General features: G+C 41.6%; 1 protein-coding gene across 1 annotated transcript in view; it reads right to left on the bottom strand.

Annotated features, from left to right (window-relative positions):
• Positions 1-18178, bottom strand: part of LOC140717794 (uncharacterized) — a 40120-nt gene extending 21942 nt beyond the window's left edge. The window contains exon 1 of the mRNA XM_073031517.1: positions 18126-18178. The gene's annotated coding sequence lies outside the window, so the exon portion shown is untranslated. The remainder of the gene's footprint in view (positions 1-18125) is intronic.
• Between the last annotated feature and the right edge of the window lie 5450 nt (positions 18179-23628).

Genomic DNA, 23628 nt, shown 5'->3' with positions numbered 1-23628 from the left:
TAGTTTAGTTTTTGTCATCTGAGCTAAACTGAAACTACAAATATATCTGAATTGTCATAACTTCCAATTCCCCTTTAAACCTTTTTCCATCTTCCTGATTCACGAGTTTCCTATGCAGGAAGGTGAACTCTTTACATACCATATGGTTTATTGAAATAAAATGGATAATATTACTAACTTTGTCTCATGGAATACGAATGGTTTGAATCATCCAATTAAATGGAATAAGTTTTTAAAGGTTTTTATAGTTTGAATGCTCAGATTATCTTTGCCCAGGAAACTTATGTGAAGGAGGAGGATAAACAATGTTTTTTTAGGTTTTGGAAGCATAACAATTTCAATCTAATTCACAGGCTAAGGTGAAAGGTGTATCTATTTTCATAGACTTCTCGATTTCATTTGTTCACTATGAAACAATTTCAGACCCGAATGGTAGATTTCTATTAACCATATAACCATATAACAATCACAGCACGGAAACAGGCCATTCCGGCCCTCCTAGTCCGTGCCGAACTCTTAATCTCACCTACCCGCACTCAGCCCATAACCCTCCACTCCTTTCCTGTCCATATACCTATCCAATTTTACCTTAAATGACACAACTGAACTGGCCTCTACTACTTCTACAGGAAGCTCATTCCACACAGCTATCACTCTCTGAGTAAAGAAATACCCCCTCGTGTTTCCCTTAAACTTTTGCCCCCAACTCTCAAATCATGTCCTCTCGTTTGAATCTCCCCTACTCTCAATGGAAACAGCCTATTCACGTCAACTCTATCTATCCCTCTCAACATTTTAAATACCTCGATCAAATCCCCCCTCAACCTTCTACGCTCCAATGAATAGAGACCTAACTTGTTCAACCTTTCTCTGTAACTTAAGTGCTGAAACCCAGGTAACATCCTAGTAAATCGTCTCTGCACTCTCTCTAATTTATTGATATCTTTCCTATAATTCGGTGACCAGATTAATTACTGGTTTACTTTCTAACCAAAAAGATGTTATGGTTAATATCTATGCACCAAATGCTGACTATCCTGAATTCTTTAAACATCTATTTGCATCTCTTCCTAATTTAAATGTATATATGTTGATAATGGGCGGAGATTTTAACTATTGCCTGAATCCTTTGATGGACAGGTCTGCGTCTAATCAGATACCTTCAAACAAATCTGCTATTCTTATTAATTCCTTTTAGTTGACTCTGGAATTTTAGAAATTTGGAGGTTTTTATATACTAACAATAAAGAATTTTCATTTTTTCTCATATATCTATATCATAATTACTCTAGAATTGATTACTTTTTAAAAATCGACTCTCAATTAGTTCCGTCTGTTACTGCCTGTGAGTAGGTTGCAATCGCCATTTCCGATCATGCCCCCTTGAAACTACCTATCAAATTAACTGATGTAACTTTTAGCGCTAGGCAATGGCAGTTCAATTCTACTCTACTTCAGAACTTAAACTTTGTTAACGTTATTAAAGAACAGATTGCCTGTTTCTTTTCAACTAACAGTACGGAAGAAATTTCCAGTGGGATATTATGGGATACTTTTAAAGTATACATCCGTGGGCAAATTATATCATATTCTTTTTCCATCTTTTTATTATCATTATTAATAACAACAAAATAAAATTGATACATAATGAGATTACACGCATACATATTTCAACTAACTATAAAAGATTACAAGAGCAATGATTACAGTATAAATGAGTATTCCCACATCGTAAATGATAAATATACAAATAGACAAAGCAAACCTAAGTGTATCATAATATAAAATAAAAAAGAAAAATAAAAAAAGAAAAAAATCATTATGCAAAAAACTAATCTAAAAATCTAATAACTAATAGAAGAGAAAAAAAACAAAAAAAGAGAAAATGAAAAAATAAAAAAAGAGAAAAAAAAGGGCTGTTTATAATATCTCACAAAAATACAAAATCATCAGTGTCGTCAACTCCGATCCTCTTGACATATATGCAATCAAAACTGGAAAATCAAATAGGCCTGGAACAGGGTCCTATTACATCATATGAAAATATTGAATAAATATTGTGCTAAACATTCATTAATACAGTTTAAGGTTGTACACAGGGCTCATATGTCCAAGGATAAATTGGCTCATTTTTATTCCTATATAAATCCTATTTGTGCTAGATGTCAATCTGAAATAGCGTCTCTAACTCATATGTTTTGGTCGTGTCCGCTATTGAAAAGATATTGGAAAGATATTTTTGATATTATCTCTGCGGTATTGAACATTGATTTACAACCCCATCCTATTACCGCAATTTTTGGTTTACCAATGATGGACTCACTTCATTTATCTTCTTCCGCTTGTCGAATGATTACATTTCTTATACTAATGGCTAGAAGATCTATTTTGTTGAATTGGAAGGAAATTAATCCTCCTACTGTATTTCATTGGCTTTCTCAAACTATGTTATGTTTAAATTTAGAAAAAATTAGAAGTGGTGTATTTGACACTTTGACTAAATTTGAAAATTATATCATATTCTGCTGGATTGAAAAAACAAATTAATAATGAAATACGTACATTGGTCGATAAGATTAAAGAAATTTGTAAACTGGATGGTAGTTTGATGATTGACCATGATGAAATTAATATATTTTTTCAAGAATTCTATACCTCTTTATACCAATCAGAATTTCTTGATGATTCTACCATAATGCATGAATTTCTAAGGAAATTTAATATTCCTAAGTTACCACTTAATAAACGTTTAGCATTAGTTGCGCCCATCACCGAAGAAGAAATAAAGAAAGCAATTTCTTTGATGAATTTTGGTGAAGCACCTGGTTTGGATGGGTATACAGTAGAATTTTTCAAATCTTTTTCAAATCTACTTTCTCCTTGGTTATGCAGAATCTATAAAGATGCCCTATTTGTAGGTAAATTACCACAATCCTTTTATGAAGCACCTATTTCTTTAATTTATAAAAAAGATAAAGATCCCACTGAATGTGCATCATATAGTCCATTCTCCTTGTTGAATGTGGACTCCAAAATCTTTTCCAAAATATTGGCAATTAGATGGGAAAATGTATTGCCACAAATTGTCTCCGATGACCAGACAGGATTTATTAAAAATTGTTACTCGTATTTTAATGTTAGGAGGTTAATGAATATTGTATATACTCCTTCATCTAAAACTCCAGAATGTGTTATTTTGCTTGATGCCAAGAAGGTGTTTGATAAGAGTTGAATGGGAATATTTATTTAATATGCTTGAGAAATTTAACATTAGCCCAAAGTTTGTTTCTTGGATTAAATTGATATATCATACACCTTTGGCTTCTGTACTTACCAATAATCAGAGATCCCCCTTTTTCAGGCTTTTTCGAGGTACTAGACAGGGCTGTCCTTTAAGTCCCTTACTATTTGATATTGCCTTGGAGCCCTTGGCAATCACACTTTGTGATCCACCCAATATATTTTGCATTATTTGTGGGAATGGGATACATAAGGTATCACTATATGCAGATGACCTGTTACTATATATCTCTAACCCAGGGAAATCCATTCCTGCAATAATATCACTACTTGCTCAGTTTAGTACTTTTTCTGGTTATAAATTGAATCTTAATAAGAGTGAGCTTATCCCATTAAATATGCAAGCTTCAATCTATAGATAATCACCATTCAGACTGGTTACTGATTACTTATTTGGGTGTTAAAATTACTAAGAAGCATAACCGAGCCCAAGACTGTACAGGGGTTCTCATTGGCTTCTATCTTAGGGACCTCGCTTCCTTTTGCACTTACTAAACTGAATAAGTAAATGACTCATCCAATAACTAAACATACAATTGCGTATGTTTCAATTGCGTAAATTTTTTGGATTGAATAAATTTATCCTATCAAGTATCTCATTATATCTCATTTTTTCTAACAACCATCCAGAATTAATCAAGCTTTTCTGTTATGGAGAACAAAGGGAATAATTCATGGCTTACTCATTGATAACTGCCTCATGTCTTTTGAACAGTTGTCTAATAAATCTGCCTAGATCACATTTTTTTCAGATATTTACAAATTAGAAACTTTTAGAATATTATTTTACCTACTTTTCCAGTATCACATCAAACTGAAATTACAGAAATTTTTTTAGGTTTAAACCCCTATCAGAAGAGATTAATAGCAATTATTTATGATCTGATTACGAAAATACGTCTAGGTACGTCTGATAAAATTAAGAATGAATGGGAAAGAGAACTTCAGGTATTTTTACCTATAGGGAAATGGGAGAAAATTCTCCAACTAGTTAACACTTTTTCAAAGTGTGCTAGACACGCTTTGATACAATTTAAGGTGGCTCATAGGGCCCATATGTCCATGAATAATTTAGCTCGTTTTTATTGTCATATAAATCCTGTCTGTGACAGATGTAAGTCTGAGGTAGCTTCCTTGACACACGTTCTAGTCTTGCCCTCTTTTGGGAAAATATTGAAAAGATATTTTTGATATTATTTCAGCAGTTTTATGCATTGATTTATGTCATCCTATTACTGCAATTTTTGGATTACCAGTGATAGACTCTAGTCAATTATCCCCTTCAGCTTGCCGTTTGATTGCGTTTGTTACATTAATGGCCAGAAGATCCATTTTATTTAAATGGAAAGATTTAAGCCCGCTACTATATTTCAATGGTTTTCCCAAACTATAACATATTTAAATTTGTAAAAAATTAGGAGTGGCACTATCGACCCTTCGGTTAAATTTGAAGAAACTTGGAAACCATTTATTCAACATTTTCATATGATGTAAACTGACCTTTTCCAAATCCTTCTCAATAACTTTTTGTTCATGTATAGAGGAGCAGAGTTAATGACAAATAACAATTTTAACCGATGAAACAAAGTAGCCCAGCTTTTTTGTTTTGTTTTTATTTTGGTTTTTTTTGTTAGTTTAGGGGGATTTTTTCTTGTAAAAAATCTTTTTTCTTTGAATCTTTCTCATGTTTAGTTACTAAGAGATTGGGAGGCTTAGATTATACATGTTACTTGGAGTTTGTTTATGCATACGTTAACTGTTATTAATGTAATCCCAGTCTCTTTGTATCATTATCATTGTTCTGTTTATCCATTTGAAACTCAATAAAAAAGATTGCTAAAGAAACAATCCTCTCTACGCCTGCAAGAAGTGATTCTTGTTACATGTTCTTGATGCTACTTTTACCTGTGGGTGACAAGTTAGTTATTTTTAGGGAGGCAGGGGGTTGGGTTTTGATGTTGTAGCTGTTGTTTTTCCCTGTGAAACAATCTGTTAGTTTTTGTACAAGGGAGAAGTTTGGGGATTTGGTGTTTGAGGTTCCCTCTGCTATTTCTCCGTGTGAAGCAATCTATTAGTTTTGGTGTGAGGGAGAGTGTTGAGGATTTGGGGTTTGATGTCTTGGCTGCTGTTTTTCTGTGTGAAGCGATCTGCTAGAAACATATAAAGATAGGAAACATAAAAAAACAGAAAACCTACAGCCCAATACAGGCCCTTTGGCCCACAAAGCTGTGCCGAACATGTCCTTACCTTAGTAATTTCCGAGGGTTACTCATAGCCCTCTATTTTTCTAAGCTCCATGTACATGTCTAGGAGTCTCTTAAAGGATCCTATTGTATCTGCCTCCACCACCGCTGCCGGCAGCCCACTCCACACACTCAACACTCTCTGCATAAAAAAACTTACCCCGATATCTCCTCTGTACCTACTTCCAAGCACCTTAAAACGTTTCCCTCTCATGCCAGCCATTTCAGCCCTGGGAAAAAGCCTCTGACTATCCACACGTTCAATGCCTCTCATCATCTTATACACCTCTATCAGGACACCTCTCGTCTTCCGTCCTCCAAGGAGAAAAGGCCCAGTCAACCTATTCTCATAAGACATGCTCCCCAGTCCAGGCAACATCCTTGTAAATCTCCTCTGCACCCTTTCTATAGTTTCCACATTCTTCCTGTAGTGAGGTGACCAGAACTGAGCACAGTACTTCAAGTAGGCTCTGACCAGGGTCCTATAGAGCTGCAACATTACCTCTCAGCTCCTAAATTCAATCCCACAATTGATGAAGGCCAATGTACCATATGCTTTCTTAATCACAGAGTCAACCTACACAGCATCTTTGAGTGTCCTATGGACTCAAACCCCAAGATCCCTCTGATCCTCCACATTGCCAAGAGTCTTACCATTAATACTATATCCTACCATCATATTTGACCTACCAAAATGAACCACTTCACACTTATCTGGGTTGAACTCCATCTGCCACTTCTCAGCCCAGTTTGGCATCCTATCAATGTCCTGCTGTAACCTCTGACAGCCCTCCACACTATCCACAACACCCCCAACCTTTGTGTCATCAGCAAATTTACTAACCCATCCCTCCACTTCCTCATCCAGATCATTTATAAAAATCACGAAGAGTAGGGGTCCCAGAACAGATCCATGAGCCACACCACTGGTCACCGACCTCCATGCAGAATATGACCCATCTACAATCACTCTTTGCCTTCTGTGGGCAAGCCAGTTCTGGATCCACAAAACAATGTCCCCTTGGATCCCATGCCTCCTTATTTTCTCAATAAGCCTTGCATAGGGTACCTTATCAAATACCTTGCTGAGATCCATATACACTACATCTACTGCTCTTCTTTCTCTTAGATCTGGTGTGAGGGAGCGTGTTGGGAATCTGAGGTTTGATTTTGTAGCTGCTTTTTTTCCCTGTGAAGTGATCTGTTAGAATTGGTGTGAGGCAGAGTGTTGGGGATTTGTGGTATATGTTGCAGCTGCTGTTTGTCCTTGTGAAGTAATCTGTTTGTCTTGGTCTCAGGAGGAGTGTTGGGGATTTGGGGTAAATGTTGTTGCTGCTGTTTCTCCTTGTGAAGCGATCAGTTGTGGAGCGATCTGTTAGAATTGATGTGAGGGAGAATACTGGGGATTTGGGGTAAATGTTGTAGCTCCTGTTACTCCATGTGAAGTGATCTATTAGTTTTGGTGTGAGGGAGAGTGTTGGGGATTTAAGGTTTGATATTGTAGCTACTGTTTTTATGTGTGATTGTTGGACATTCGCTATCTCATAGTTTTTCTGTGTGAAATGATCTGTGAGTATTGGCACGAGGGAGAGTCTTGGGGATCTGGGGTTTGATGTTGCAGCTGCTGTTTGCCCTGTGCTGTGAAGCGATCTGTTAGAACTGGTGTTAGGTCGAGCATTGGGGATTCAGGGTAAATGTTGCATCTGCTGTTTCTCTGTGTGATCTGTTAGTATTGGTGTGAGGGAGTATTGAGGATATGGGGTTTGATGTTGTAGCTACTGTTTTTCCCTGTGAAGTGATCTGTTTCTATTGGTCTGAGGCAGATTGTTTGGGATTTGGGGTTTGATGTTGTAGATGCTCTTTTTCCTTGTGAAGCGATCTGTTATAATTGGTGTGAGGGAGAGTGCTGGGGATCTGGGGTGAATGTTGTAGCTGCCAATTCTCTGTGTGAAGCAATCTGTTAGTTTTGGTGTGAGGGAGAGTGTTGGACATTTGATATTCTCACGATTTTTCCATGTGAAACGATCTGTAAGTATTGGTGTGAGGGATGGTGTTGTTTATTTTGGGTGAATGTTGTTGCTGCTGTTACTCCATGTGAAGCAATCTGTTAGTAATGTTGTGAGGGAGAGAGTTGGGCATTTGGGGTTTGATGTTCTCGCTGCTTTTTCCCTTTGAAGTATCTGTTAAAATTGGTTTGAGGGAGAGTGTTGAGGAGTTGTGGTGAATGTTGTCGCTGCTGTTACTCCGTGTGAAGCAATCAGTTAGAATTGATGTGAGGGAGTTATTGGGGATTTGAAGTGAATGCTGTAGCTGCTGTTACTGCATGTGAAGCATCCTGTTAGTATTGCCTTTAGGGAGAGTTTTGGGGATTTGGGGATAGGTTTCTAACCTACTGAAACAATCTGTTAGAATTGGTGTGAGGGACAGTGCTGGGGACTTGGGGTTTGATGTTGTAGATGCTGTTCTTCCCTGTGAAGCGATCTGTTGGTTTTGCTGTGAGGGAGAGTGTTGCGGATTTGTGGTTTGATGGTGTAGCTGTTTTTACGTGTGATTGTTGGACATTTGATATTCTCGCAGTATTTTCCACGTGAAATGATCTGTAAGTATTGGTGTGAGGGACAGTGTTGTTTATTTCGAGTGAATATTGTTGCTGCTCTTTCTCCATGTGAACCAATCTGTTAGTACTGCTGTGAGGGAGAGTGCTGGGCATTTGGGGTTTGAAGTTTTAGCTGCTTTATCCCATTGAAGCGACCTGTTAGAATTGGTTTGAGGGAGAGTGTTGGGGACTTGTGGTGAATGTTGTAGCTGCTGTTTTGCTGTGTGAAGTGATTGCTAGTGTTGCTGTGTGGAAGAGTGTTGTTTATTTCGGGTGAATGTTGTAGCTGCTGTTTCTCCATGTGAAGCAATCTGTTAGTACTGTTGTACGGGAGAGTATTGGGGATTTGGGGTTTGATGCTGTAGCTGCTGTTTTCCCCTTAATACGATCTGTTACTGGTCTGAGGGAGAGTAATGGGGATTTGAGTGAATGTTGTTGCTGCTGTTTCTCCATGTGAAGCCACATGTTATTATTGGTCTGAGGGAGAGTGTTGGGGAGTCAGGGTAAAAGTTGTAGCTGCTGTTTTTTCCTGTGAAGCCACATGTTATTATTGGTCTGAGGGAGAGTGTTGGGGATTCAGGGTAAAAGTTGTAGCTGCTGTTTTTCCCTGTGAAGCCACATGTTATTATTGGTCTGAGGGAGAGTGTTGGGGATTCAGGGTAAAAGTTGTAGCTGTTGTTTTTCCCTGTTAAGTGATCTGTTAGTATTGGTCTGAGGGACAGTGTTTGGGATTTGGGGTTTGATGTTGTAGATGCTCTTAATATAGAACATAGAATAGTACAGCACAGTACAGGACCTTCGGCCCACAATATTGTGCTGACCCTTAAATCCTGCATCCCATATTCCCCCCCACCCCCACTGCCTTAAATTCCTCCATATACCTGTCTAGTAGTCTCCTAAATTTCACTAGTGTATCTGCCTCCACCACAGACTCAGGCAGGGCATTCCACACACCAACCACTCTCTGAGTAAAAAACCTTCCTCTGATATCCCCCTTGAACTTCCCACCCCTTACCTTAAAGCCATTTCCTCTTGTATTGAGCAGGGGAAGAGGCACTGGTCGTCCACTCTATCTACTCCTCTTAATATCTTGTATACCTTTATCATGTCTCCCTTCATCCTCCTTCTATCCAAAGAGCAAAGCCCCAGCTCCCTTAATCTCTGATCATAATGCATACTCTCTAAACCAGGCAGCATTCTGGTAAATCACCTCTGTACCCTTTCCAATGCCTCCACATCGCCAGAACTGGACACAGTACTCCAAGTGTGGCCAAACCAGAGTTTTATAGAGCTTCATCATTACCTCGCAACTCTTAAACTCTATCCCTTGACTTATGAAAGCTAACACCCCATAAGCTTTCTGAACTACCCTAACTACCAGTTAGTTGGAACAGCACTTTTCTGCTCTTTTTCTCTGTGAAGTGATCTGTTAGAATTGGTGTTAGGTAGAGTGTTGGGGATTTGGGGTGAATGTTGTCACTTGTTGGTTCAATGTTGGCTCAATGGGAGAAGTCAAGAGAGTGGTAGTGGAGGATTGCTTCTCTGAGTGGAGGCCTGTGACTAGTGGTGTGCCACAGGGATCAGTGCTGGGCCCATTGTTATTTGTCATCTATATCAATGATCTGGATGATAACATGGTAAATTGGATTGGCAAATTTGCTGATGATACAAAGATTGGAGGTGTAGTGGACAGTGAGAAAGGTTTTCAAAGCTTGCAGAGGGATTTGGACCAGCTGGAAAAATGGGCTGTAAAATGGCAGATGGAGTTTAATACAGACAAGTGTGAGGTGTTGCACTTTGGAAGGAAAAACCAAGGTAGAACATACAAGGTAAATGGTAGGGCACTGAGGAATGCAGTAGAACAGAGAGATCTGGGAATACAGATACAATATTCCCTAAAAGTGGCGTCACAGGTAGATAGGGTAGTAAAGAGAGCTTTTGCCCTTTATCAATGAAAGTATTGAGTATAGCAGTTAGAATGTTATGGTGAGGCTGTATAACGCGATGGTGAGGCCGAACTTGGGAGTACTGTGTGCAGTTTTGGTCACCAAATTACAGGAAGGATATTAATAACGTTGAATAAGTGCAGAGAAGGTTTATAAGGAAGTTGCCAAGACTTGAGAAACTGAGTTACAGAAAATGGTTGAATAGTTTAGGACATTATTCCCTGGAGCATAGAAGAATGAGGGGAGATTTGACAGAGGTGTATAAAATTATGACGGGTATAGATAGAGTGAATGCAAGCAGGCATTTTCCACTGAGGCTAGGGGAGAATAAAACCAGAGGACATGGGTTAAGGGTGAAGGGGGAAAACTTTAAAGGGAACATTGAGGGGGGGGCTTCTTCACACAGAGAGTGGAGGGAGTGTGGAATGAGCTGCCAGATGAAGTGGTAAATGCAGGTTCACTTTTAACATTTAAGAAAAACTTGGACAGGTACATGGATGACAGGTGTATGGAGGGATATGGGCCAGGTGCAGGTCATTGGGACTAGGCAAAAAATGGCTCGGCACAGCCAAGAAGGGCCAAAAGGCCTGTTTCTGTGCTGTAAAGTTCTATGGTGTTTCTCCGTTTGAAGCTATCTGTCACAACTGGTGTGAAGGAGAGTGTTGGGGATTTGGGGTTTGATGTTGTAGCTGTTGTTTTTCCATGTGAAGCAATCTGTTAGTTTTGGTGAGAGGGAGAGTGTTGGAGATTTGATATTCTCACTGTTTTTCCATGTGAAACGATCTGTGAGTATTGGTGTGAGGGAGAGTGTTGTTTATTACGGATTAATGTTGTAGCTGCTGTTTCTCCCTGTGAAGCTGTTGTTAGTACTATTAGTACTATTGTGAGAACTGTTGTTAGCACTGTTGTGAGGGAGAGTGTTGGGAATTTGTTTAATGTTGCAGCTCCTCTTTTTCCCCATGAAGCGAACTGTTAGAATTGGTGTTAGGGAGAGTATTGGGGATTTGCGGTAAATGTTGCAGCTGCTGTGTTTCGCTGTGAAGTGATCTGTTCGTATTGGTCTGAGGATTGTTGGGCACTTGTAGTTTGAAGTTGTAGCTGCTGTTTTTCCCTGTGATGCGATCTGTTAGTATTGGTCTGAGGGAGAGTGCAGGGGATTTGGGGTGAATTTTGCATCTGCTCATTCTCCGTGTGAAGCGATCTGTTAGAATTGGTGTGATGGAGAGCATTGGGGATTTGGGGTGAATGTTGCAGCTGCTGTTTCTCCCTGTGAAACGATCTGTTAGTTTTTCTGTGAGGGAGAGTTTTGGGGATTTGCGGTTCAATGTTGTAGCTTCTGTTTTTCTGTGTGAAGCGATCTGTTAGTATTGGTGTGAGGGAGAGTGTTGTTTATTTCGGGTGAATGTTGTTCCTGCAGTTTCTCCATGTGAAGCAAGCTGTTAGTACTGTGGTGTGGGAGAGTGTTGAGATTTGGGATTTGATGTTGTAGCTGCTTTTCCCATTGAAGTGATCTGTTAGTATTGGTGTTTGGGAGAGTGTTGGGGATGTCTGAATGTTGTCGCTGTTTCTCCATGTGAAGCGATCTGTGAGTTTTGATGTGAGGGAGAGTGTTGTGCATTTGGGATGAATGTTATAGCTGGTGTTTGTCCCTGTGAAGCGATCTGTTAGAATTGGTGTAAGGGACTGTTGGGGATTTGGGGTTTGATTTTGCAGATGCTGTTTTTCCCTGTGAAGCAATCTGTTAGAACTGGTATTAGGGAGAATGCTGGGGATTTGGGGTTAATGTTGTAGTTGCTGTTCCACCGTGTGAAGTGATCTGTTAGATCTGGTGTAAGGTAGAGTGTTGGGGATTTGGGATGAATGCTGTTGCTGCTGTTTTTCCAGGTAAAGCGGTCTGTTGGTTTTGCAGTGAGGGAGAGTGCTGATGATTTGTGGTTTGATGTAACTGCTGTTTTTCTGCATGAAGCAATCTGTTAGTTTTGGTAAGACGGAGACTGTTGGAGATTTGATATTCTCGCTGTTTTTCCGTGTGAAATGATCTGTGAGTATTGGTGTGAGGGAGTTTTGTTTAGTACAGATGAATGTTGTTGCTGCTGTTTCTCCATGTGAAGCAATCTGTTAGTAGGAGATGAAATGGAAATATAAGGATGGAGTTAAAGGGAAAGAGAAAATAAGAAAAGTTAAGAAAGACAACAGAATTAACGGGGCAGAAAGCTCAGGAAGGGATCGGAGTGTATGGCCAAGTGCAATAGGAATTGGTGTGAGAGGTGAGGGGAGTAATGTATTAAAAGTATGAGCTTGAGGCTCATTTGGAAATTGGCAAGTATGATGTTGTAGGAATAACAGAGACATGGCTGCAAGAGGACCAGCGCTGGGAAATGAATATTCAAGGGAAAACGTCCTATCGAAAGGACAGACAGATGGGCAGAGGGGGTGGAGTGGCTCTGTTGGTGAGGAATGAGATTCAGTCCCTTGCGAGGGGTGACATAGAATCAGGAGATGTAGAGTCAGTATGGATAGAACTAAGAAATTGTAAGGGCAAAAAGACCCCCATGGGAGTTATCTACAGGCCCCCAAATAGTAGCCTGGATATAGGGTGCAAGTTGAATCAAGAGTTAAAATTGGCATGTCGCAAAGGTAATTTTACAGTTGTTATGGGGGATTTCAACATGCAGGTAGACTGGGAAAATCAGGTTGGTACCGGACCCCAAGAAAGGGAATTTGTGGAGTGCCTCCGAGATGGACTCTTAGAGCAGCTTGTACTGGAACCTACCAGGGAGAAGGCAATTCTGAATTTAGTGTTGTCTAATGAACCCGATTTGACAAGGGAACTCGAAGTAAGGGAGCCCTTAGGAGGTAGTGACCGTAACATGATAAGCTTTAATCTACAATTTGAGAGGGAGAAGGGAAAATCAGAAGTGTCAGTATTACAGTTGAACAAAGGGGACTATGAAGCCATGAGGGAGGAGCTGGCCAAAGTTGACTGTCAAGATACCCTAGCAGGGATGACAGTGGAACAACAATGGCAGGTATTTCTGGGAATAATACAGAAAGTGCAGGATCAGTTCATTCCAAAGAGGAAGAAAGATTCTAAGGGGAGTAGGGGGCAACTGTGGTTGACAAGGGAAGTCAAGGGCATTATAAAAATAAAAGAGAATAAGTATAACATAGCAAAGATGAGCAGGAAGCCAGAGGATTGGGAAACTTTAAAGAGCAACAGAAGATAACTAAAAAGGCAATACTGGGAGAAAAGATAAGGTATGAAGGTAAGTTAGCGAAGAATATAAAAGAATATAAAAGTTTCTTGAGGTATGTGAAGAGGAAAAAATTAGTTCAGACCAAAGTTGGGCCCTTGAAGACAGAAACGGGTGAATTTATTATGGGGAACAAGGAAATGGCAGATGAGTTGAACAGATACTTTGGATCTGTCTTCACTAGGGAAGACACAAACAATCTCCCAGATGTAATAGTGGCCAGAGGACCTAAGGTAACGGAGGAACTGAAGGAAATTCACATTAGGCAGAAAATGGTGTTGGGTAGACTGATGGGACTGAAGGCTGAGAAATCCCCAAGGTCTGATGGTCTGCATCCCAGGGTATTTAAGGAGGTGGCTCTAGAAATTGTGGACGCATTGGTAATCATTTTCCAATGTTCTATAGATTCAGGATCAGTCCCTGAGGATTGGAGGGTAGCTAATGTTATCCCACCTTTTAAGAAAGGAGGGAGAGAGAGAAAACAGGGAATTAAAGACCAGTTAGCCTGACATTAGTGGTGGGAAAGATGCTGGAGTCAATTATAAAACAAGAAATAGCGGCACATTTGGATAGCAGTAACAGGATCGGTCCGAGTCACCAGGGATTTACGAAGGGGAAAACATGCTTGACTGATCTTCTGGAATTTTTTGAGGATGTAACTATGAAAATGGACAAGGGAGAGCCAGTGGATGTAGTGTACCTGGACTTTCAAAAAGCCTTTGATAAGGTCCCACATCAGAGATTAGAGGGCAAAATTAAAGCACATGATATTGGGGGTAGGGTACTGACATGGATAGAAAATTGGTTGGCAGACAGGAAACAAAGAGTAGGGATTAACGGGTCCGTTTCAGAAAGGCAGGCAGTGATTAGTGGGGTACCGCAAGGCTCGGTGCTGGGACTGCAGCTATTTACAATATACATTAATGATTTAGACGAAGGGATTAAAAGTAACATTAACAAATTTGCAAATGACACAAAGCTGGGTGGCAGTGTGAAATGTGAGGAGGATGTTATGAGAATGCAGGTGACTTGGACAGGTTGGGTGAGTGGGCAGATGCAGTTTAACGTAGATAAATGTGAGGTTATCCACTTCGGTGGCAAGAACAGGGAGGCAGATTACTACCTGAATGGTGTCAAGTTAAGAAAAGGGGAAGTAAAACGAGATCTAGGTGTCCTTGTTTATCAGTCACTGAAAGTAAGCATGCAGGTACAGCAGGCAGTGAAGAAAGCTAATGGCATGTTGGCCTTCATAACAAGGGGAGTTAAGTATAGGAGCAAAGAGGTCCTTCTGCAGTTGTATAGGGCCCTGGTGAGACCACACCTGGAGTATTGTGTAGAGTTTTGGTCTTCAAATTTGAGGAAGGACATTCTTGCTATTGAGGGCGTGCAGCGTAGGTTCATGAGGTTAATTCTGGGGTTGGGGGGACCGTCATATGTTGAAAGATTGGAGTGATTGGGCTTGTATACACTGGAATTTAGGATGAGAGGGGATCTGATTGAAACATATAAGATTATTAAGGGAAGTTGGGGAAGTCCAGAACCAGAGGCCACAGTTTAAGAATAAGGGGTAGGCTATTTAAAACGGAGTTGAGGAAAAATTTTTTCACCCAGTGAGTTGTGGATCTGTGTGTGGAATGCTCTGCCTCAGAAGGCAGTGGAGGCCAAATCTCTGGATGCTTTCAAGAAAGAGTTAGATAGAGCTCTTAACGATAGCGGAGTCAAGGGATATGGGGAGAAAGCAGAAACGGGGTAGTGATTGTGGATGATCAGCCACGATCACAGTGAATTGTGGTGCTGGCTCGAAGGGCCGAATGGCCTACTCCTGCACCTATTGTTTATTGTTAGCACTGTTGTGAGGGAGACTGTTGGGGATTTGGGGTTTGATGCTGTATTTGCTCTTTTTCCCTGTGAAGCGATATGTTAGAATTGGTGTGAGGGAGAGGGTTGTGAACCTGGGGTGAATGTTGTCGCTGCCATTTCTCCCTGTGAAGCAATGCGTTAGTTTTGGTGTGAGAGAGTGTTGGGGACTTGGGGTAAATGCTGTAGCTGCTGTTTTTCCCTGTGAAGTGATCTGTTAGTATTGGTGTGATGGCGAGTGTTGGGGATTTGGGGTAAATGTTGTAGCTAATTTTTCTCCTGGTGAAATAGTCTGTAAGTTTTGATGTGAGGGAGAATATTGGGGATTTGTGGTTTGATGTTGTAGCTGCTGTTTTTCCATGTGAAGCGATCTGTTAGTTCTGGTATGAGGAAGAGTGTTGGACATTTGATATTCTCGCTGTTTTTCCCATTGAAGCAATATTAGAATTGGTTTGAGTGAGAGTGTTGGGGATTTGCAGTGCATTTTGTAGCTGCTATTTTGCCATGTGAAGTGATCTGCTAGTATTGGTGTGAGGGAGAGTGTTGGGGATGTGTGGTGAAGTTTGTCGTTGTTTCTCCATGTGAAGCGATCTGGCAGAATTTGTGCTAGGGAGAGCATTGGGGATTTGGAGTGAATGTTATCACTGCTCTTTTTCCCGGTAAAGCAATCTATTTGTATTGGTGTGAGGGAGAGTGTTGGGGATTCACAGTAAATGTTTCAACTGCTGTGAAGCGATCTGTTCATATTGGTCTGAGGAGGAGTGTTGGGGATTTGGGGTGAATGTTGTCGCTGATGTTTGTCCCTGTGAAGCGATCTGTTAGAATTGGTGTGAGGGAGAGTGTTGGGGATTTGCTGTTTGGTGTTGTTGCTGCTGTTTCTCTGTGTGAAGCGAACTGGTGTGATGAAGAATGTTGAGTATTTGGGGTAAATGTTGCAGCAAATGTTTCTCCAGGTGAAGTGATCTGTTAGTACTGTCGTCAGGGAGAGTGTTGGGGATTTGCAGTGAATGTTGTTGCTGTTTCTCCATGTGAAGCAATCTGTTAGAATTGGTGTTAGGGAGAGTGTTGAGGATTTGGGGTTAATATTGTTGCTGCTGTTTTTCCCTGTGAAGTGATCTGTTAGTATTGGTGTGATGGAGAATGTTGGTGATTTGGGGTAAATTTGCAGCTAATGTTTCTCCACGTGAAGCACTCTGTGAGTTTTGATGTGAGATATATTGTTACGGATTTGGAGTTTAACGTTGTAACTGTTCTTTTTCCCTGTGATGCAATCTGTTAGAATTGGTGTGAGAGAGTGTTGGGGATCTGGAGTTTGATGTTGTAGCTGCTGTTTTTCCCTGTGAGGATATCTGTCCGTATTGGGGTCAGGGAGAGGGTTAGGGATTTGGGGTAAATGTTGTCACTGCTGTTTCTCCATGAAGCAATCAGTTAGAATTGACGTGAGAGAGAATATTGGGGATTTGAGGTAAATGTTGTAGCTGCTGTTACTCCATGTGAAGCGATCAGTTATAATTGGTGTGAGGGAGATTGTTGGGGATTTGCAGTTTGATGTTGTAGCTGCTGTTTTTCCTGTGTGAAGCGATATATTAGTTTTGGTATGAGGAAGAGTGTTGGACATTTGACATTCTCGCTGTTTTTCCATGTGAAACGATTTGTGAGTACTTGAGTGAGGGACAGTGTTGTTTATTTCGGGTGAATGTTGTTGCTGCTGTTTCACCATGTGAAGTAATCTGTTAGTATTGGTGTGAGGGAGAGTGTTGATCATAGGGGGTGAATGTTGTAGCTGGTGATTTCCTAGTGAGGCGATCTGTGAGTGTTGGTGTGATACAGAATGTTGGGGATTTGGGGTAAATTTTGCAGCTAATGTTTCTCCACGTGAAGCAATCTGTGAGTTTGGATGCCAGGAAAATTGTTGGGGATTTGGAGTTTGATTCTGTAGCTGCTCTTTTTCCCAGTAACGCGATCTGTTAGAATTGGTGTGAGAAAGAGTGTTGGGGATCTGGGGTTTGATGTTGTCGCTGCTGTATCTCCGTGTTAAGCGATCAGTTAGAATTGATGTGAGGGAGAATTTTGGGGATTTGGGGTAAATGTTGAACCTGCTGTTACTCCATGTGAAGCGATATGTTAGTTTTGGTGTGAGAGAGAATGTTCGGGACTTTGAGTTCGATGTTGTAGCTGCTGTTTTTCTCTGTGATACGATCTGTTAGTATTGGTCTGAGGGTGAGGGTTGGGGATTTGGGGTGAATTTTGTACCTCCGTTTCTACATGTGATGTGATCTGTTTGTTTCGGTATGAAGGAGAATGTTGGGGATTTGGGTGAATGTTGTAGCTGTTGTTTTTCCGTGTGAAGCGGTCTGTTAGCTTTGGTGTGAGAGTGTTAGAGCTTTGATAATCTCACTGTTTTCCGTGTGAAGCGATGTTAGTTCTAGGGTCAAAACACAAAAATACAACTGCAGATGCTGTGGATCACAGAATACGTACACAACGCTGGAAGAACTCAGCCCGAAACGTTGGCTACTCTTTTCTCACGGATGCTGCCTGACCTGCTGAGTTCTTCCTGCGTTGTGTACGTTCTTGGGTGACGGCGAGTAGCTGGGGTTTCGAATTTGATGTTTTTATTTCCATTTTGTCTTGTAGTTGGTGGTTATCGGCAGAAGGCCAATCTCAGTTCTTCTCTGAACACTTTGAGAATAAACTGAACTTTGAACCTTCGGAAACAGACCCGTTCGCCCGCCTCGGTGCGCATGCGCCAACGACATGGGCACCCCCCCCCCCCCCCCGGGCCTTCCTTCGTCCCTGGGATCGTGAGTCTGTGAAAGACGGAAAGGACCGCAATGTCCCGGGGTGCGGAGCTGCGATGTATCCGAAGTTCGCAACAACTATTCCCCAGTAACGGAGTGGACGCCTCCGCCCAGAGCCCCGCTCCTACCTGCAGTCGATCCTCCAAAGCGCGCTGTTTGCCTAGCGCCTGCGCAGTTTCTGCGAGCTGCCTATTCGTTGTGCGCATGCGCATTTGCTACTGGTTCCCTTCTGCGCAGATTTCTGGGTAAGTAAGGTGCCATTGCAATCAAGTTGAGGTTCTTCGCCACTTCGCAGTGGTAGTTTCTGTAGAAAACTCAACAGCTATTTTAACGCAGAAAATTCCCACAAATATATTCAAAGTCAGCTGGCAATCCGTGTCGCAGTCTCACTTACAAATGTAGATGTCAAATACAGCAGAATCTGCAGATTCTGAAAATAAACAGAACAACACACAGAGTGCTTAGGAACTTAGCAGGTCAAGCAGCAACAGAGCAATAAATAATAAACAATTTAGACACGGTGATGGGTCTTGTTCTGAAAAGTCTACTCGGTAGAAGCTATCTGACTCAGTGAGCTCCTCCAACATTTTGCAAACATAAACATTTTTTTTCAATGTTTCCACATGTTACTTATCTTTCTTTTTTAGCCTCAAACAATTGGTCTGATTCCCTCTTCCCACTCTCTGTAATCACCCTTCTGGTTTGGAGCCCCAAATCCCTGATATGTGCTGGCCCCTCTTTTGTTTCACTCAACACAAGTGGTGGGTGCAGGTTTGTTTGCAACATTCAAGAGAAATTTGAATAAATATATGGATGAGAAAAATACGGAGGAATATGGTGCCGGTCTATGGAACGAGGCAGAAAAAGAGGTCAGCACAAACGAGATGGGCTGAAATGTATTTCTTTGCTGCAGTGCTGCTTGAATCAAATTATATTCTGATTTGTAATTTCCAGTCTGTTGTTTGTTGCTGAGGAGTGAACACAGAGATTTACAGAATGGGTGAAGAGGCTGCCCAGTGACTGTTCCTGTTCTCAAAGTCACTGGGACGTCCCATCTCTGAGCAGATATTGTCTTCTCATTCTCTTCTGCTCAGTCTGTCAATCAACAAGCCCAGTGTTTACAGGAATTGATAGAACTCACAGAGAAGGGACCCCACTCTGTCTCAGTCTGGTGATGGGGAAATGCTCTTGTTCCCAGAGAGCGGTGTGGGAATCACTGGTGATAGAATGAGTTGGCAAAGTTGGACAAAAAGCTGAAAGAAATTCTGGAGTTTTAAGTGGTAAATCAACACACTGAACTGAAATTCACACTGAAAACTGGCCCACAATATTGTATCGACCTCAGAATATCCCCCAAGAACAATCTAAATATTCTCTCCTCCATGCCCCTCCATCTTCCATGTTCCTTTCTAAGAGTCTTTTAAATGTCCTTCAAACATCTGCCTCAGACTCCACTTTGCAGGGTTTTCAATGCTCTATTTAACTCTGACACCCCCCTCCCCAATATACTTGCCTCCAATGACCTTTGTTGCCCCCCACATTACTATTTCGTGGGAAATATCACTGGCTGTCCACCCAATCTGTGCCTCTAATCATCTCGTTCACCTCTAACACGTCAGCTCTCATCCTGTCGCCCCAAAGAGTAAAACCAAAGCTCGCTCAACCTACCCTCGTAATACATGCTGTTGAATTTTGTTAAGCCTCATGTGAACCCTCTCTAATGGTTAAACGCATTCTTCCTTTCATGAATCAACACACAAAATGCTGGAGGAACTCAGCAGGCCAGTCAGCATCTAGAGCATGTGTTAGAGGGTGTGTTAGAGTATAAGTCCATAAGACATAGGAGCAGAATTAAGCCATTCAGCTCCACCATTCCATCATGGCTGATCCCAGATCCCACTCAACCCCATACACCTGCCTTCTTGCCCCATCAGTTTCCTGACTGATCAGGAGCTACCAACTTCTGCCTTAAATATACACAAGGACTTGGCCTCCAGCACAGTCTGTGACAGAGCATTCCACAGATTCACCAGCTTCTGACTAAAAAAGTTCCTTCTTGCCTCTGTTCTAAGGGGTTGCCCTTAAACTTTGAGGCTGTGCTGTCTGGTTCTGGATACCCACACCATAGGAAACATCCTCTCCACATCTACTCTTATCTAGTCCTCTCAACTTTTGGTAGGATTAATAAGATCCCCCCACATTTTTCTCAATTCTATTGAGTGCAGGCCGAAAGCTGCCAAACGCTCCTCACATGTTAACCTCTGGATTCTCTCCAGTGCTTTCTGCGATATGGGGTCCAAAACTGTTGACAATATTCCAAATGTGGTCTAAGTGGTGTTTTACAAAGGCTCAGCATTATCTCCTTGCTTACATACTCTATTCCCCTTGAAATAAATGCCAACATTGCATTTGCCTTCTTTACCACAGATTCAACCTGTAAATTAACCTTCTGGGAGTTTTGCTCTGACCTCTAATCTTTTGACCATCTCCCCATTTAGATCATAGTCTGCACTATTGTTCCTTTTACCAGAATGTATTATCGTACATTTCCCAGCACTGTATTCCATCTGCCACTGTTTGCCCATTCTTCCAATGTGGAAGCGCTGTGACATTCTACTTGCAACATTTCACTTTTGAAGTAAGAATGGTTTGGCTGTGCCTCTGCTTTTTTTTTTGGAGCAGAGGAAGGTAAGTCTGTTTTTTGTGATTTAAAAGGTCATGTAAAGCCCAGCTAGATGGGTAAACAGAAACTTTTCCACATAAGCCTGATGTTTGGAAATCTCAAGGAAGATGTTCACCCCAGAGATGACCCAGTTCACCAAATGAAGCATCAAGGGAGACTGAAACATTGGGGCAGCAGGAGGTGGGTGCTACTGTCAGAAGAAAACCCTTGCACTTGAGCAATCTCCCCGCTCTCTCTTTTGAAGGTGAGTGAGAGACTGTCGGTCATGGGTCGAAAAGCGACGGGGAAGATTGTAACATAGGAACAACCAGCTGCTGCACTCCTGCCCTCATTGTTGCAAGAGCAATCTCCCACTCGCTCTTCCTAATTAGTCTGAGATACTGAACTGCTGGGTTACGGACCACAGATTTTGATGTACTGGTGATCCATGCCTCTTTGGGGACTATTGCTGTTGCTTCCAGGGTGGGTGGCAGGGTGTGGGACAGTTCTTTTGCAGGTGCAAGTGGGGACGGGGGAAGAGTCAACGTTGTTTGTGTGGGGGAGGTGGGGAAGGGCATCAGGGTTCTGATGTTACTCATGTAATGCCCTGGGAAAGGTTTCGGTGCTAATATAATGGTTTCTCTGCAGCAGCAGTGTTTCGGTTATGACTAGAGGTAACTGGGGCTTTGGAATGTGTGCTGTCCAATGAAGGGAGTGCCTGAGAGCGAGTTATTCTCGGTCTTCTGTTCGGCGGAAGATACTTGAAAGGAGTGGACTTGTAGTGGAGCTGGGAGTCGATGAAACCCAGGCGAAATTGATGGAGGACCACCAGACAGGAAACTGTGAGCTCTAACGTGCACATTAGACTGTTCAATTAAAATGGGCCCTTTTCTTTTTGTTTTCCCTTACTAACCCTCTACTCAAATTAAAAATTATAAATCTCACTTGCACCCTATCCTCGTGCCTTGCAGTCGACGCATAATGTGAAATTGCATAATGTGAATAATTATTTAAATGGAGAAAACAGGGATGTGTTCCAGAGGGCTTCCTAAATGTGTTTTATCTGTAATTTATTCACATTTTCATACCAATACAACACAAAAGCAGTACAAGGCAAGATTTGTATAATATTTCATCAATTTAAGGTAATATTCAATGTGATAAATCATAGAAAGTTAACATATTAGGGTGTACCAACAGTGGCAGGTGTGTTCGCTCCGGGAGATGAGTGGTTGTTGTGGTGTCAGGCACCTTTACATGGATAAGGTGGATGGTTGTGGTCGTCAGGATCATATCAAACACAGCAAGGGGTGAAGGAAGACTCTCAGAACTCTTAGAACTGCCGGCAGCAGGAGATGACACCGGTTTGAAGAAAGTGGTGAGGGTTGTTTGCTTGGCAGCATTTTGTTTTTCAGGATAAATTTGCTTGTAGGGAAGAAGGGCTGACGGCAGGGAACGACTGAAATGCTGACTCTGTTCTAAACTTGGGTCCATGTGATGAAGGGAAAGGTAAACTTAGGTAAAGGAATAGATAAATGGGGAAATGGATTAAGGGGTATGATTAGCTTATGATAAATTGCCTTATAGGTACCTTATGTTACTGGGCAGTCAGAAAGAAACTCTACCCGGCAACAGGTGACGCATTAGGCATTGTTCACTAAAAGTGCTAAGCATAACTAAATATGGGTATGGTATGATGGAAGGGGCATCTTAAGGCATAACTAAATATGGGACATAACGTTTCAGAGAAGGGGGAAGTGTCAGGGGGAGGTGCCAATATGAGGAAGTTAAGTTGTATCTAGGCCAGTCTTGGCAGAAATAATTATAACTAACCAATAATGATTTCACATCTAATTGTATCTTAACATGTGATTGAAACTACTCTAAATCTGTATTAACTCACGTAATTATAATATTTCCTGTAATGATCAATGTTATAAATTGTGTCGTATTGTGTTCGGGGGGAGGGAGGGGCAGTGTCCGGACTGGCTCTTTGGGAGATGAAGTATCGTTTGTTTTATGGTTTTATTGAATTCGTGTTACCTTGCGCTATTGCATCGGGTCGATCCGTCTTTGACACATGTCCATCGCCATTTCTGCCAAGTGTTCCGACTTCCACCATTCCCTCACCGCTGGTAAATTCTCGGGATTTTCAAAATTGTCTGTTGCTTGCAGCATCTGAGATAGTTCGCCGTAAAACAATACGCCTTAAATGTGGATCACACCTTGGTCGAGTGGTTGAATCAGCGATGTTGTGTTAGGCGGCAGGAAACGCACTGTAATGTTAGGATGAATGCTGTCCAAATGTTTAGGACGGGCTGGCGCATTGTCAAGCAACAAAAGACCTTTAAAGGCAAGATTCTGTTCCTGGCAGTAGCGTCCCAGAGCTGTGTTACCTTCACCTGATGCCACGCTTATAATTTCCAACTTTTTTTCAAGTGTTAAAGCGGTTCTCTGCTGCACAGCTGATGGCCCAGGCCATGATATCGGTCGCTTAGGAGGCATAATTAAATATTTCAAGCACAAAATCACTGCACCATAGGTAAAACCAACAAACGTTTAAAAGCGTAAGATCGCACATCTACACCTTGCCAAAACCAATGCGAGACTTCTGGTGGGAGTGAGGCATGCGCACGTGACTTGTATTGGCGGGAAAGCGGCGCTCCTCACATAACTGTGAGATATAAGGAGACGTTGGTAGAAATAGGTTCCTCGCATAACTGTGAATCCGCATTGTCTAAAGACACTTATAACGAGGATGTGAGTGTTTAATTGCCTATGGTGTACTGTCTGTTATTTCGTGATACTGATTATCACAGGGTAACACATCATGTACCATCCCCACAAACAAGAGGTTTTGCCCCTCAGATTTCACATGTTTGGCGGGGCCAGAGATTGTCTTCCCTCGACTAACGTCGCCAGCCAAACCTGAGGGTTCCACTAACTTTGATTCCTCGGGGTTTCTCGTT

Source organism: Hemitrygon akajei, chromosome 28 (genome assembly GCF_048418815.1).
Source record: "Hemitrygon akajei chromosome 28, sHemAka1.3, whole genome shotgun sequence".
In the NCBI taxonomy this organism is placed as follows: domain Eukaryota; kingdom Metazoa; phylum Chordata; class Chondrichthyes; order Myliobatiformes; family Dasyatidae; genus Hemitrygon; species Hemitrygon akajei.
Note: the sequence above shows the minus strand (reverse complement) of the source record. Positions and strands in the feature narration are given on the sequence as shown.